The 16,056-nt window shown below is 42.1% G+C and overlaps 1 protein-coding gene across 1 annotated transcript in view; it reads left to right on the plus strand.

Moving 5' to 3' along the window:
• The window catches only part of vwc2 (von Willebrand factor C domain containing 2), a 94,798-nt gene that overhangs the window by 38,853 nt on the left and 39,889 nt on the right, over window positions 1-16,056 (plus strand). The window lies entirely within an intron of this gene.

Genomic DNA, 16,056 nt, shown 5'->3' on the forward strand with positions numbered 1-16,056 from the left:
GCCAAAGTGTTTTATTTTGTATTTCTCAGCCACATAATGGCTTCCTTGACTTTCATTGGCACAACTCTGTTCCTCATGTTGACAAATACCAATAACTGACTCCAAAGAATTGAGACAAGATACTGAAGGCTTTCTTATACCTGCATCAAGGAAGCAATGGAATACACCTGACTAATCTGAAACAGCTCAGAAGCCAGTTGTCCAATTATTGTTCCCCTAAAACGGGGGGACTATGTATAAAAAGGGATGTCATTCCTACATGGATCACCTGATATGGGTGTAAATAGCCTCAAATTAATCATGACAGTATGTACTTTAAACTTAATCCATTGGGTTGGAGTACAGAGCCAAAAGAACAGAAATTGTACCAATATGTAGGTGTAATAAAGTAAAAATGTTCCTAATAAAGTGCTCAATGAGTGTATGAGAGTATGTATACAACATGCCTATTGTGTCCAAAAACCTCTACAAAAATAATTACTCACCCAAATGCTTTCTAACCAACCTACATCACCCACAGCTTAAACTATTGAACTTTATTTCAAAATTAGGTTAAACAGAGCCCCTTTAGCCAGTACAATTAACGTTACAGGTTTATGTGGTATAAAACCCCGAACAAGAAGCCTACCATGTTTTACATTAGTTTGGTATTGAAATGACCTATCAATGCAATTACACAACACCAAGAAGCAGTTTAAGATGACATTTGCTTCGGTATAGTCCCAACAAAAAAATATAGTTGTTTTCTTCAACGTTGGTCAAAAAACCTTCTTAGCTTCATTACCAGGTGGGATATTTAGTTCTAGATATATGTCTGTATTTAATAATTTGCAAAACAAACTTATATTTCTACCAAACCAGAAATATGTCGGCCGGACATGCAATAAAAGTGAGTTAAGAAATTATTTATTCATGCAACTTGTATATTCTTGTTCTGCAATTGTATATTCTTGTTCGTATATTGGAGCATGATTGTTTGACGTAGGATTATTCGAATATGCCTTTTATTGTCTGAGTCTGTGGCGAGAAGGGCTGTAAACTGTGATAGTGGCAAAGGGGGGCTTATCATTTTTTGCCCTGCTTTGCAAATAAGAGCCTGATAAGCATCTAAACTGCTCTTCTCACATGCGGAGAGTGTTTTTAACTATTTGGAATCGCCATTTTGTGGTTTCATGACGTAGATTTGATATTCCACAAATGTAAATGCAACAATAATTTGAGACATCGACAACTCAACCACAAGGGGGCGGAGTGGATAGTTAAACAAATCATATTCATTCTCTTTCAGTGAAAAATATCCTTATATGAATTGTTCTTTTTTTTTAGCTGCCGTCCTCCTTTGCCTAGATAAACTGAAATAACAGGTTTAGTTATTTGAAGTCAAAACATATATCCACAGCACTAACACAGACGATTGACCTCACGTTCCCAAGCCAGAGCACTGCTAGCTTGTGTAACACTTCAGAGAGAACATATTTAAGTTATTCTGAAATAGTAAATCGATTAAAAGTGAGATTTTAAGAGCTGTATTATTGTAATAACTACACAACTTTCCTATGTTCGTAAGACCGTGTTAGCTCGGTTGACAATGTTACAAACACCTATTCATGAACAGCCAACAGAACTATTACAGCTTTGCACTTGTTATGCAGGCAGATCTTTACCTAGTTCATCTTAACATTAATTAAAAACTGATACCATCAATATAAAATGATGTGTGTACGTGCGTGAACACTTTTAGCCAATTCTGCGCTGTTGTTGTTGTCTCTTGTTAGCAGCAGCTTCCCCACCACACTGTCACAGGGGAACACCATTACCATGTCAATGCATGCTGAAACAGATCACCTTTGTGACTCGTACCAGGTTTTCATGAAAATGGAAGGAATTAGACTTTACACACACACACACAAACCAAAGCTGATATGGAAGTAGTTTCTTATTTATTCATTGTGAAAGTTGCGCTGTTCAGAACATTGTCAGCTAACTTGGTGTTTGGAACACAGTGAGTCTATGTTACAGTGGTTTCGTGTTTCATTTGGCATTCTGTTTCTTAGCAAGAATGCCACCGTCCAGGAAAAAATACTACCAAGATTCTGACAGCAGGGAGCAGCCACATTGCATTTTTGAATTGCTACATATAGGATTGTTGGCTCTGGTTTGACGATATTTCATTTGTAAATGGGGCTATCCTGAGTTCATCAGTCAGTTGAACTTTAGTGACTGTAGGTAAGAATACCTACCATAATTACCAAGAAGTATGACCTGCATACTTCAACATAAGACTGCTTTCTTGCTTGTTTTTGAGCATCTATAGGCAAACCAACCTTGCCCTTCAAAGCAATGCAGCATCTTTCCCACCACCCCTTACCCTTCACTGTTTTTTTGTGAGAATAAATTGACCTCAGTTTTCACTAAAACCTTTTGCTGCTTGATTTTTTGACCTGGGATCTCACATGTCGTGGAGAATGCAGGCACAGTGACCCAGATCAAACTGAGGGACGGCATAAAGGAAGATGGATCCAGCCCTGAGAGAGGTGCTCACAGCAGTGCTACAAACGCAGCAAATGCTCCAAAGGGCCGTGACCGAGCTCTGCGGCAGGACAGCAAAGAAGACGCCCGAGAAAGTATTAACAAAACTCACAGCTGAAGATGATGTGGAATCATACTTAGAGCTGTTTGAGCTCTAGAGAGGGTTGGCTGAGGGCAGAGTGGGCTCACATCTTAACTCCATTTTTGAGCGGGGAGGCCCAACAGGCGTGCAGGGATTTGGTGGTAGATGATGCTGCCAATTATACTGTGCTCAAACCAGCTGTCCTAGCACAGTATGGATATAGCCTCCCTGCAAAAGCACAACGAGTTCGCCGATGATCTTATGACCCTGCAGTGCCTGCGCGGTCCCAGGTGAAGGCGCTCCAGCGACAGGTGAAGACGTGGCTCACCAAGGGAGAAGGACCCTCCCCGGTGGACAGAGTCACACTGGATATGTGCGTAAGAGCACTCCCTACCGAGGCGAGGAGATATGTATCCCAGCAGGGGGTGTGGTGGGAATTTTAATTTATTCCTGTAAGAAAACACTCAGAGACAGAGACAGTAAATAAAATCCAATCTTTACTATGCGCATAGGGTCCAAGTTAGATGCAAAAACAAGGACAGAGGTTTCACTCCTTTGTCTGGATATATGTATGCGTGGAGCACAACAAATTTACACCCCAAAATGATTAAACACTCCCAATTATCAATATTCAAAGACAATCCACCACTCTTCTCCTTACAACAGTTAGTTTATTCATATCTCCCCCCTTCAAGGTACTGCTTATGCAGATATGTGTCCTCAAAAACATTCCCACGATGGATACGCAGGGGCCTGCGCACCTGCACATTCCCTACGCGTGAGAAATGTATCTTATCTTGTTTTAACTCCTGATGTCTAGGGGGAGGACAATCTCCACGGTAGCCTCCATGGCGAGGACTTATGTTTTTGCTACCGTAGGCTCTCAGGCACCAAGACGAGATAATGCAGAACACACAGTTTTGCCGTAGCCTTGGAGGCCCACAGTACAGGAAGGGAGAGACATCTCAAAAATAATATTCATTAGCACAAAGCAAGTTATGATACTTTAATAAGTGTGTATGCTCTGGATCACTCCAGCATAAGCAACCAATAATAGTATAAGCAATTACTAAAGGATAAGCAATTAATAATGAAATAATCACATGAATATATAATTTCAACAACAGGGGGCACTAGAGGTCGACAGGTTGATTACGCTGCTGGAAAATCACCAGGTCATGCAGGAACTGATGAAGGCTGCAAGCAGCCCCCCGAAGACACAGAAGACCGGGAACAGTAACAGCCCCCCCCTACAGGAAGAGAATGGAAGTACCACAGGTGAATAGAGATGGAAGACCCCTGTCAAGAAATCCCTTACCACCAGGTGACAGATGCTGCTTTAGTTGTGGGAAAGAGGGACATTTGGCCCGAGATTGTCCTGAGAGGACAGAGCCAATGCCGACAGCCGGTTCAGCCACCTCCCCATTTCCATGTGGCTACCTTACGGCCGGATGGGTCGAGTCCTGCGGGTCAGCCCCCCGGGTCCCAGTGAAGGTCCAGAGCAGAGACACGGAGGCCCTGCGGGATTCTGGGAGTGGCATCACCTTGATATGGCCTGAGTTTGTGGAAGAGGCCCAAGGTGACCCTGTTGTGGTGTCCTGTATCCATGGCGACGACAAGAGCTACCCCACGAGTCGGGTCACAATACACTCCCCAAAAGGCACAGTGTCCACAAGGGTGGGGGTCGTCCCAGGCTTACCGGTGCCCGTCCTAATCAGCAGAGACTGTGGCTTGTTTTCCAGGTACTGAGGGATGCCACAACCGGCAAGAGGTGCGAGGCAGAAGAAACCACCCCGGCCAACCAGGTATGCATAGCGCCATCAAAGGAATCCCAATCCAGCCCAGAGAAAGTCAATAGCCCCCGGGCTAACCATTCCGGGAGAGGGACATCTACCCCACCAAGATTACAGGAGCAAGGAGTCCCTGCTGGAAGGAGTGAAAGTGGGGATAACCTCTGCTGGTCTGAGGTCATGCAAATCCACAGTGGCCAGCCAGAGAGAGCCACTGAATTCGAGTACAGCACGAAGATCCCAACGTAGCACAAGCGTGGAAAGCCGTGAAGCACCCACTGCCAAACCCCAAGAGTGGGTCAGTCCATCGGGTTATCCTCACTTTATGGTGAACAATGGGCTGTTATACCGGGTTGTTAAAAATAATGAAGAGGTTTTTAACCAGCTGTTGGTGCCAAGAATGTATGTTTCTAAGGTACTCTACCTGGCTCACTCCCACCCTCTTGGGGCTCACCTGGGGTCTGAGAAGACATATGAGCGGGTGACTAGGAGGTTCTACTGGCCAGGGGTGAAGAGAGCAGTGGAAGACTACTGCCGACACTGCGCAGTGTCAACTTCACAGTCCAACTCATCGCAACCCTTTAATACCCCTACCAATTATGATGTTCCCTTCAAAAGGATTGGGATGGATATTGTTGGATCCCTTCCAAAATCCAGTCGAGGGCATCGATTCATCTTGGTCATCCTTGACTATGCCACCAGGTACCCGGAAGCCACCCCGTTGAGGACAGCTACTGGTAAGACGGTGGCCAAAGAACTGTTCATGTTATGTAGTAGAGTGGGAATACCAGAAGACATATTGACAGACCAGGGATCCTGTTTTATGTCAAAGGTAATGCAGGCGTTGTGTCAGTTGATGAAAGTCAAACAGGTTAGAACCTCCGTATACCACCCACTGACTGACAGGCTTGTGGAGCGCTTCAACAAGACCCTAAAACAAATGATGAGGAAGCTAATAGAAAGTGATGCTAAGGATTGGAACCAGCTGTTACCATACCTCCTCTTTTCTGTCTGTGAAGTACCACAGGCATCTACAGGCTTCTCATCCTTCGAGTTGCTGTATGGTCGGAGACCACAAGGCCTGCTGGACCAGGCCAATGAGGCTTGGGAACAACAGCTGATGCGACACACTACCGTGATCGAGCATGTCGAGAAAATGCACCATAGGATGGCACAGGTCTGGCCCACAGTGAGGGATCACGTGCGCCAAGCCCAGGAGGCACAAGCTAGGCTCTACGACAGAGGGGCCCAGGCAAGAGTGCAAATTCCTGGCAAAATGGCATGGGCCATATGAGGTGGTGGAAAGGATCTCACCGGTCAACTACAAGGTGAGGCAGGCGGGGCAATGACTAAGCTCCCAAATATACCACATCTATTTGTTGAAAAGGTGGTATGAACCCAGTCTGGTTCCAGTACAGGCGTTGTCGACTAACCTGTCTTCCCAGAGCCCTCCTGAAGTCCCCATGGGCCAACAGCTTTCCCCCCACCAGTTCCAGGAGCTGCTAAGCTGGAATAGGGACGTGTTCTCTGACCAACCGGGACGGACCACGGTCATTGCACATGACATCATCACCGAGCCAGGAAAGATGGTGAGGCTGAGACCCTACCGGATCCCTGAAGCCAGGAGGGAAGCAATTTGTGACGAGGCACGCTCGATGCTAGAGCTAGGAGTTATTGAAGAATCGCAAAGTGCATGGTAGAACCTTATAGGCCGTCAGGGGTTGAAAACGCCGTCTTCTCTTTAGCTCTGTCAGTAAGGGGTACCTGTCAATACCCCCGAGTGAGGTCCAGAGTACTGATGAACCTGTCGTGTTTCCGAAGCTAGATGGCTCATTAAGGTTCTGCAATGACTTTCAGAGGCTAAATGAGATATCGGTTTTTGATGCCCAGGGTGGATGAGCTCCTGGAGAGGCTGGGTCCCGCGAGGTTCATCAGTACTCTGGACCTCACTCGGGGTATTGGCAGGTACCCCTTACTGACAGAGCTAAAGAGAAGATGGCGTTTTCAACCCTTGACGGCCTATAAGGTTCTACCATTCAGGGTCCATGGAGCCCCCACTACCTTCCAGCGCCTAATGGACCGAATCCTCAGGCCACACAGGGAGTATGCGGCATCATACCTTGATGACATCGTGGTCCAAAGCCCAGACCCACCTGGAACGTCTGGAAGCAGTCCTGGGGGCGTTACGGACAGCGGGGTTGACGGCCAAGCGTCCAAGCCTCCAAATCTCACAAATCATATTCAACCATCTTTGTGATCAAGAAGTGCAGAATTCATGGGTGAGAGAGAAGTCTTTCTGTCATCGGCGTTGTCTGCTAAAGAGGAATGAAATTGACCTTAAGCTAATGCTTGACCTTGTTGCTGCTTGTTTCATTTTGCATAGTGAGTATTTGTGAAATACAGAAAGAGCGTTTCCTGAGTGGAACATTGATGATGTCTCAACCAGACAATAAGCCATGACAGCCACAATTCCTTTGAGGGAGAGAAATATAACCACCATTGCCAGATGAGAAATATTAAATTATCGTACGAGGGTTTTAAAGTGACGGGGTTTAAAGAAAAGTATCGTACAGTCAAGCGAAGAGACAGTAGGCTATGTAACATACACTTACAATATAAAAACATATGCTTGTTAAAAAGTTGCGTTGTGTTCTTTATTGTAATGACAACAGATCATGTTGATTGCACAATCTAGCAATTAGCTGGAGATATGACTTTTTAAAATTACTTTAGATGCACCTTCATACACATTATTGGAACAGTAAGGCCAATTCCTTTGTTTTTGCAATACACTGAATACATTTGGGGTTGAGGTAAAAAGATGAACACAAGATAAGAGTTCAGAATTTCAGCTTTTATATCCTGGTATTTACACCTCAATGTGTTAAACTACTTAGAACATTGCACCTTTGGTAACAGACCACCCAATTGTTGAGTGAGCAAAAGTATTGGAACAGAGAGTATTTAAGTAAATGAAAGTAAATAGCACTTAATATTTGGTAGCATATCCCTTGTCTGCAATAACTGTATCAACCATGTGACCCAATGACATCACCAACTATTTTGGGCCATTGTCTTGCTGTTCCTCACAATTTGGACACATTTCTCCGTAAGCTGGCTGTCAGAATGCTTTTGTAGACTTCTGAATTCATCCTGCTGCTACCATCATGAGTTACATCATCAATAAAGATTAGTGAGCCCACTCCAGAAGCAGCCATGCAAGCCCAAGCCATGACACTTCCTCCACCGGGCTTCACAGATCTATTTTTGGATCATGAGCAGATCCCTTTCTGCACATTTCCTTTCCATTTCTTTGGATGAGGTTAATGTTTGCCTCATCAGTCTATAAAACTTTGTTCCAGAACTTTTGTGGCTCATCTCTGTACTTGTAATTGTAATCTCTTCCAATTCTTACTACTGATGAGTGGTTTGCAGCTTGTAGTATAGCCTCTATATTGCTGGTCTCCAAGTTTTATTTAAACGGTTAATACCTTCACCCCTGTACAATGTGTTGGTGCAGAGTGTCGGTCCATCAACTGTATATTTTGAAACCTGAATTTAAGGACTATAAATACAGGCAGAGGGTGAGTCAACAGGTCAGTGAGCTTTTTTGCAATGATAGGAAGGGCTTAATTAATGTCTCAACACAAAAATCTTACCTATTGTACATATAAAAAATTTTTATTAGTAAAACAAAAACAGTAACTAGTAACAATTAGGATAGTGAATAGTAAATTCTCGTAAATAAATATGTAAAGGAGCGGGGTCGGAGGACCAGGAGACCAGAGATGCACGCCAGAGGAGGAAGGGGTAAACAATAAAGGGACTTAATACCTCCCTGGCAATTAGCCAATGAAGAAAATAACCTATTAAAATCGGTCGACAAGTTTAATCTGAAACGAAAAGATAAACGATATGTAAACTCAACCTCTCTAGAATACCTAAAACCGGGAACAGCAAGGTGGCCAGGAAAGACAAACAAGATATCCCGTCTCCAATTCGTGAACACTGGCCCTAACACTAGAATACACAAAAACATTTACATTTTAATTCCACTGAGGAAGCAGTCTTACTGACATTTTTGCAATTTAATTAGACTGAGTAAGCAGTCTTACCAACCCTAACATTATAATAAACAACAAATTTTACAATTTAATTCTCCTGATGTCTCAAGGAGATGGGAATACATGAAAGACATTAACCCTCTAATTCAACTGACAACGCAGGAATACTAATACAGAGGTAGGAAGTGGTAGGAAACAAACCTCTCAAGTCTCACCCATTGACCGTGAGACACACGCATTTCAACCAGTTCACACGCTCACACACCACACCTGTCTTTTCTCACGAGTGAGTCGGCCGAGAAGGGATAAAACCCACTACACGGAAATAAACATGATTTTAAAAGCAGTCTCGTTGGATTTGGAGCCACGTCTGGACATTTGAGGATCTTTTGACATTTTTTGGTGATCTTTACCCGTCTGGCCGGTAGGTGGGGTTACTGTGAGGATCTGCCGCGTTTGTCCCACTCTGCACCTGCACGCTCAGAAAGGCGGTGTGCTCTGATGGGTAGGTATACTGTGAACAACGCTCCAGTAAGTTAGTACGTTTTAAATAGTAAAATATCGTTTCAGTTGAAAACTTCGACATCTTTTTTTTCTATGAATTGTAGTGTTTGGCTGCAATGCAAAGTCCCAATGGGAGGTTTTTAACCTCCCATGTCGAAGAACTTTATGCAAACTTAACGTTAGCTACTAGCTGCTATTAGCCTATGTTTGGGAACATTGCTTAAATATGCGCGAATATGAAAGTTTAAATGCAATTCCTTATGTTTTGCTTGAGCAGCCAATGAGAAGATGTTTACTGACAGGGGTTTACAGTCTAAGACAATTTTACAAGAAAAACACTAAGTATTTCATTAATTTATTTCATATTTATCATGGTTGATTTATGTTGTAGATTTTTTTCGACTCAATATTTTAAGGCGGCGCACTAGCACCCTTTATTGATGCATTGCCCCTGCTGAAGTGTAAAGAGTAAACAATGAACAGACAGTATGACTATTTTTTACTGTTTGCATTTGTCTATTTCAAAGATGTCAGGGAAGAAGCAAAAGAACATTCTGTCATTCTGGGCAGCAAACAGCCGGCCCCCTGAAATGGTTGCCAGGTCAGAGGAGATGGTGGAAGAGGCAGTGACTGAGACAGAGGAGAATACAGCGAGGGAGACTGTAGGGGAGATAGTGACAGTGGAGACTGCAGAGGAGAGAGTGGAGGAGACTCTCTCTCTCTTACTCTTTCTCTCTCGCCGCGGTGTCGACTGACTCGACTCTGGCAACTGTTTTTTTTTTGTTGTTGTAATAATATACTCATAAAGTCCTCTACTACAGTTTATTAGCTGGTTCTAGGGCATCAAAAATTCAATTTACTTGACACTGCACCAATCTACTCCCCCGTTGAAAAAGGCCCCCTGCCTAAACCTTGCGGGGCCCCCTGAGATTTTGTGTTGCGCCACTTGGCAATATCGTGTAATTTCGTGATATCGTGATATTTTGAAGATATCGTATCGTATCGTACCGTACCGTACCGTAAAATTTAATATCGATTCATCCCTACCACACACACACACACACACACACACACAGTCAGTCACGCACGCACATACACACTCAGTCACTCACTCAAAGTCACACCCTCGCACAAATGCTCACAAAGATGTGTTCTTACATGTGTAAATAAATCAATTTATTTTAATCAGCTAAGTTTGTCTTATTGGTTTGGCCCGTCATTTTCGGTTCTATTTGTTTTATTTGTGCTGGTCAATTATAAACTTAATTATAAACTAAATTATAGTTTATATAGTTTATATAAACTCAATTATAAACTAAATTATAATTGGGAGAAGTGGATTCGGCCAAGGGGCCTCTGCGACCAAAACATACACAATGTCGATTTGCTCCAGCCCTGATTTGCAATCTCACTCTGAGTTTTTCATGAAACTTGAGAGCCCTGAGGAAGTGTACACAAAACAGCGATGGGGATCTCAGTCACGGAACCAGAGCTTATTGGTGAGTTTGCAAAGCTCTCCTCTGAGAGGGGCGATACTCCAATGGCCATGTACACCACTTGACTTGTAGAAAAGTCAGCAACCAAAGATATTCACCAAACGGTCACTAGGCTCATCTGACCGTGCAAGAGACTTACGAGAAAGTGACAAGGATGTAACCGGCGACAGTGGTGAACAGTGACTTACTGCTGTATATCCAATGACAGGCAAAGACAACGACAATCACAAAAATAGTGAGTTTAGAAAGTGACAAAATGAAACACCTCGCTATACTAAAGTAAATATCAGATGGCTGCCAAACTGGGAAACTGCACACTACGGGAAAAAGACACACAATGACACCAAGAACAATTTCCACCTATGGATAAAGGGAATATTGACTTCCCCTTACGCTTGATCAAAACTGTTGGGAGTCTGAGCCAGTCTTAATTACCAGTGGGTCTCAGTACTCCTGGGTCCTCCTTAACTCAGCCTAAAGTTCCTTCTTTCTGAAAGATAGCTTTAAAACAAGGTGGAAGTTAACTATGTGGACAAACAGCCAATGAGAGCAAGCGTGTGGAAAAAGGGTGCAATAACCTCAAAACTCTAACTCTTGGCCTAGACAGTTGGAAGCTACGAACAGGGTCTCCCAGAGGAATCCCATCTTCCCATGGTCCTGTGTCTAACATTTGTGCACCAAATAAAATCTGAAAGTGAAGGTATGACAGACTGTCCTCACCTCACCCTTAGATGACGAAGATTGGGTTTATCTCCCATATACTCCGTCACAACAGGTAATTGAGAATTGTCAGTCACACCTCACATAATGCACAAAGGAAAAACTAAATAATGTGCTATGGGCAATGCAACAAACAAGTCCCGCTTCAAAGACAAACAGGGCTTAAATCAAGAGACACGCAGATGAGCAATCCAACCACACGCAGTAGACAATTGGAATCAGTCGTCAGCGTGAGGGGCATTGATTACTGAATCGGCATTCATTGCCAGAGTGAAATTATTTACAAAAATAGGCAGGAATGTGAAAAAAAAGTGAACTGTTTTAGGGAATAATTGTTAAACTGGCTTGTATATCTGACTACCTTACATAAGATTTTTCCAGAGAGGGATACACCAAGTTCAGTCTTCTTTGTTGAATTAGTTTACATTTGAGGCTGCTACTTGACCACACTTTGCTGTTAGTGCAGCCTTATTGTGAGTGGCAATTTGGGATGATTTCTGTGATTGGTATGTCCTGTATTGCACTCCATTTGCATGACATGTAGTCATTTTAGGCTGGGATGTATGTTGATTACACAATTTAGAGATGCATGCCCCAGATGGCACACTCTGTCACTCTGTCTCTACTCATATTAATTTCCTGGTACAGTTTTTCTGTAGAATTCCCCAAATGTTTTTTTTATAGACTGGATCACCAGTAAACTGTGATGTTATTGTCACTTTTGGGCTGTATGTCCTGTCTTTAGCTAAATCTTCCAAACATGATTTCCTTGTGCTTTACGAAATGGGAGAATAAACACCACAAGCTTGATGCTGACATGTCCTTGGTCCCCTGACCTCCATTTTCCCAGTTTTGGCAAGTCTGCATAAGTACATTTTCTTGGTAACAATGGTCATTTTTCATGAAAGCAGAGTTGTGAACTGTGCTGCTACTTTGAACATTTTATTATGTCAATGGCATATTGTTCTGCCCGTACTATGAACTAGTTGTTCCACTCTTTGATATGCATTCATCAGCTGCTCAAGTTTATTGTTTTGTCAATTTAACTGTCCCTACTGGAGGAGATCCGTCAGATTCAGGATCAGAGAGCCATTACTCCAAACTGTTAAAGCCTTCCACGTTCCAACAATGTCCTAGACTCCTTTGATGAAGTGATACTGCATGATAATGTTAATCTCCACTAACCTTGTTAAAAGGGGGCTCTGCAGCAGAATTCCAAGATCCTATTTAGGTTCAGGAGGCGGCCATACCACGTTTTCCTGCTTGGACAGTAGTTTACCACACCCTCCCTTAAAATTAACACAATTTTGACTGTTCGTCATCTTCATTAAGAATGGTTGTACTGACTGCAGGCTTAATTAGTGAGCTCGTTGTAAGCTAGCACTTTTATGTTAATTCCACTCTTTATTCTTTAGTTTTCTGTTTTTTTGGCACCAAATTACTTTGGCATACTTTCACCTAGAAACGTCCTTCTTTAAACTATACTGATTCTCAAAATGTTCTCACAATAAATACAACTTTTGGGTTGTATTTATACTTTTTTAATTTTGAGCATTTGTTTGAGAACAGCTTTCTTCTCACTCTGGTCTCACTCTAACGGACATTCTGCAGTTCAGCCGATCCACATCTGATATGCAAATTAGCTGGGTGCTTGATGGTGTCACAATAACATTTGCCCTCTAGTAGATAGCTCATAACTAACTGCATAAATGAAATGCTTCATATGCTTCATAACCGACAATTATGAGCCTTGATTATGCAGTGACATGTAACCTCTCTGATTGGCTATTATAAATGCCTGTAGACAAAATGTAATTAGACAAAGGGAACCTAAGTAAACACAAAACACATTGCTGTTATTATTGTATTCTTGTTACATAACCAAAATATGCTTCACCTGCAGATGGTAAAATGGTCAGACATCAACATGCTTGACTTGAAATGCTGTATTTGAAATGCCTCCTACGTTGAAAATATGCATAGATCAATTGGTCAGCTTCCTGCCAATGGAAAACACTTTTCTCTGTCTATTTTGTCTGGGGATAAATCTCCATGACACAGTTATTAGCACACACATAGTCCTGACACTACCCCGCTGTTCAAGACCTGGCAGGGAGCTGAGTATGCAGCAACCCAGGTCTCCAGCTGTCAGGGAAAACACTCACTCAGATCCAGGGGGAGATGTACACTGCCTGGTCAAAAAAAGTTGCCATTTGGATTTAAATAAGCAAATACTTACGAGCTTACTGGCAACAATTAATTTAACCCTAACTGATGCAGTGAGTAGCTTCTCATTTCTTAAACAACCATATCGGAAGACATATCCTGTGGTTGTGGAAAAGATGTTGTTGCGTGTCAGAAGGGTCAAATTATTGGCCTGCATGAAGCAATCAACAACGTAGGAAATTGCTCAAATTACTGGAATTGTTACTGCTATTATTAAAACCTGAAAGGATAGTGGTGAATCGTCAACTTCGCTGAAGAAATGTGGTTGGAATGGGGTAAGGAAAAATGGCAGGTTTAATGGCAGATTAAGGGACAGACAGAGTGTAATAAAAAAAAAACAGGCCAAGACCCAGGGGGTCAGTCCACACAGGCAAAAGTACAAAAGCTGATCCAAAAAGAAGGGGCCAAAAAGCAGGGGTCAAACACGAAAAACAGAAAACAGAAAACCAACCGGACAGAATGCCACAAGGGCTCGGGAACATGGGCTCAGGAACAAGGGTGCTAGACCAGGGGGAAGGAATAAAGGGCTCGGGACTCAACAACAGGACAAGAGGAACTAGCAAGGTGCAACTGAAAAGGACAGGTATAAATACACTGGTATAAATACACAGAATGAGACAAACTAGGTGGGGCATGGGAGTGAGGGTGGTCTAACAAATAATCATCATGTGAGACACATGAAAGGGTAATGATACAATAACAAGGGGGAAACAAAAAAGGGAATGGATTCACAAAGACACACATGTAATACAAACGGCTCCAGACTAGGGAGTAGACAATTGCACAGAATCAGGAGATGTAGTGATAAGGAGAGACAGGTGCAAACACTTTGCTGAAAGTAAGCAAGTAATCAGTGATAGAATAGGGAAGCAGAATTACAGAACAGAATTGAAACTGGAGATGCATTATTAAGTTAGTTATGTGATTTAAATTACAAATACCCAAAACTAGTGAATGTTAGTTAGTATAATTAGTACTGGACAAATTCTATGTTAGTTGGGATTAGTATATTAATGCTATCTACAAACATGAAATGGAGAGAAAGCAGGAAGTAAGGAATGCAAGATTGGAAGGAAGGTTGAACCCCGGAACTACCGTAAACACCCGAATAGTGGAGCACGCAGACAGGGGAGTGACTCTGGCTCGTAAACATTCAGACTCAGACATCACGGGAAGATGAGTGCAAAGACTAATGAAACAGAACACCAGACATGAATATGAAAAATAATAAATTCCAATAATAACGATTGTAAACAATGATAAACTAACAGACAGATCTTAGGAACATAATAGGAAAATAGTCGAACTCACGGCTATGTTTAATAGTGAAAGTAACAGCATTTCCACATGCACAATGTGATGAGAACTCAAAGGATTTTAACTAATTCAATTGCTTCCTTAGTGCTTGTATAAGAAGGTTTTCAGTATCTAGTTACTTCTAAGCTTTCCATTACCTTTGGAGTTATTGGCTTTTGTCAACATAAGGACCATAGTTGTGTCAATGAAAGTCAAGAAGCCATTATGAGGCTGAGAAATAAGAATAAAAACAGCCAATATGCCAAGCAGTAGACTTACTGGAAAAAATAAAAGTTTTGAACATTAAGAAGAAATAGTTTCCAAGAGAGTTTACTTTGATCATGGCATACCAAACCTAAGAATTTGTCTGAATAAATACATTTCTGCAAAGAAAGTTTGATGGCAGTTATTGCTGCAAAATGTGTTGCAACCAGTTTTTAAGGTTAAGGGGGCAATGACTTTTTCACAGGGGTGATTTGGGTGGTTGAGAGCTTTTTTCATAAAATAAATGAAATAGTAATTTTTAAAAATTGTTTTGTGTTTAATCAAGTTCCCTTTTTCTAATATTTTATTTTGTCTCAAAGATCTGAAACCATTCTGTCTGAAAAATACAAAATAATAGAGGAAATCAGGACGGGGGAAAATACTTTCACGGCACTTTATGTATGCATATATGTATTTCTGTCAGGGCCATTTGCTTGTGATTACCCTGTATTTAATGCTTGCAATTCAATTTGTTGTTAAGGTTATTGTTACAGCTTTTAAATGCTGGTATGCCTTATTTATTATTCTCGCAATTTGGAATTCCAGAGTGCTCTCCTCCAAAGCACATGATGCGTGGCTGGTTTTCTTCACAACACAGTCTAAAACTTGGGCTTACCGGGCTTTTTCTGCTGCGGTTTGGAATGCTGCCATTTATTGCCGCATCTGCCCTGATGCAGTCATACAAACCTTTATCAAACATTCACGTGTTTTATTTAGAAATTAAATGTCCCCAAGCATGCGTATATGAACAACTTTACAACCTTACAACCTTACAACACCCTCAATTATCCTTAGCCTCAGAGACTTGGTACATCTTATTTTGTCATATTTAATTGCTTAGCATGGCAGGAAGCTCTGCTAAGTCTGCAATCGGAATCGTAGCAAACATAAGGAACATCATTTGAACGCGAATTGAGCAGTTGATGGAGGTGAGGCAGAGCACAACTATTGTTTTGTATCATATGGAACCGTATCCAGCAAACTGAATAGGTTGCTTGGCAAACTGAGATCCGGTTAAACTCTATAGATTCATGAGATTGTCATCTTCATGTGCCAGGAATTTGCCCAGTTCTAAACTCACTCAT

This window comes from Conger conger, chromosome 1, assembly GCF_963514075.1.
Source record: "Conger conger chromosome 1, fConCon1.1, whole genome shotgun sequence".
NCBI lineage: Eukaryota > Metazoa > Chordata > Actinopteri > Anguilliformes > Congridae > Conger > Conger conger.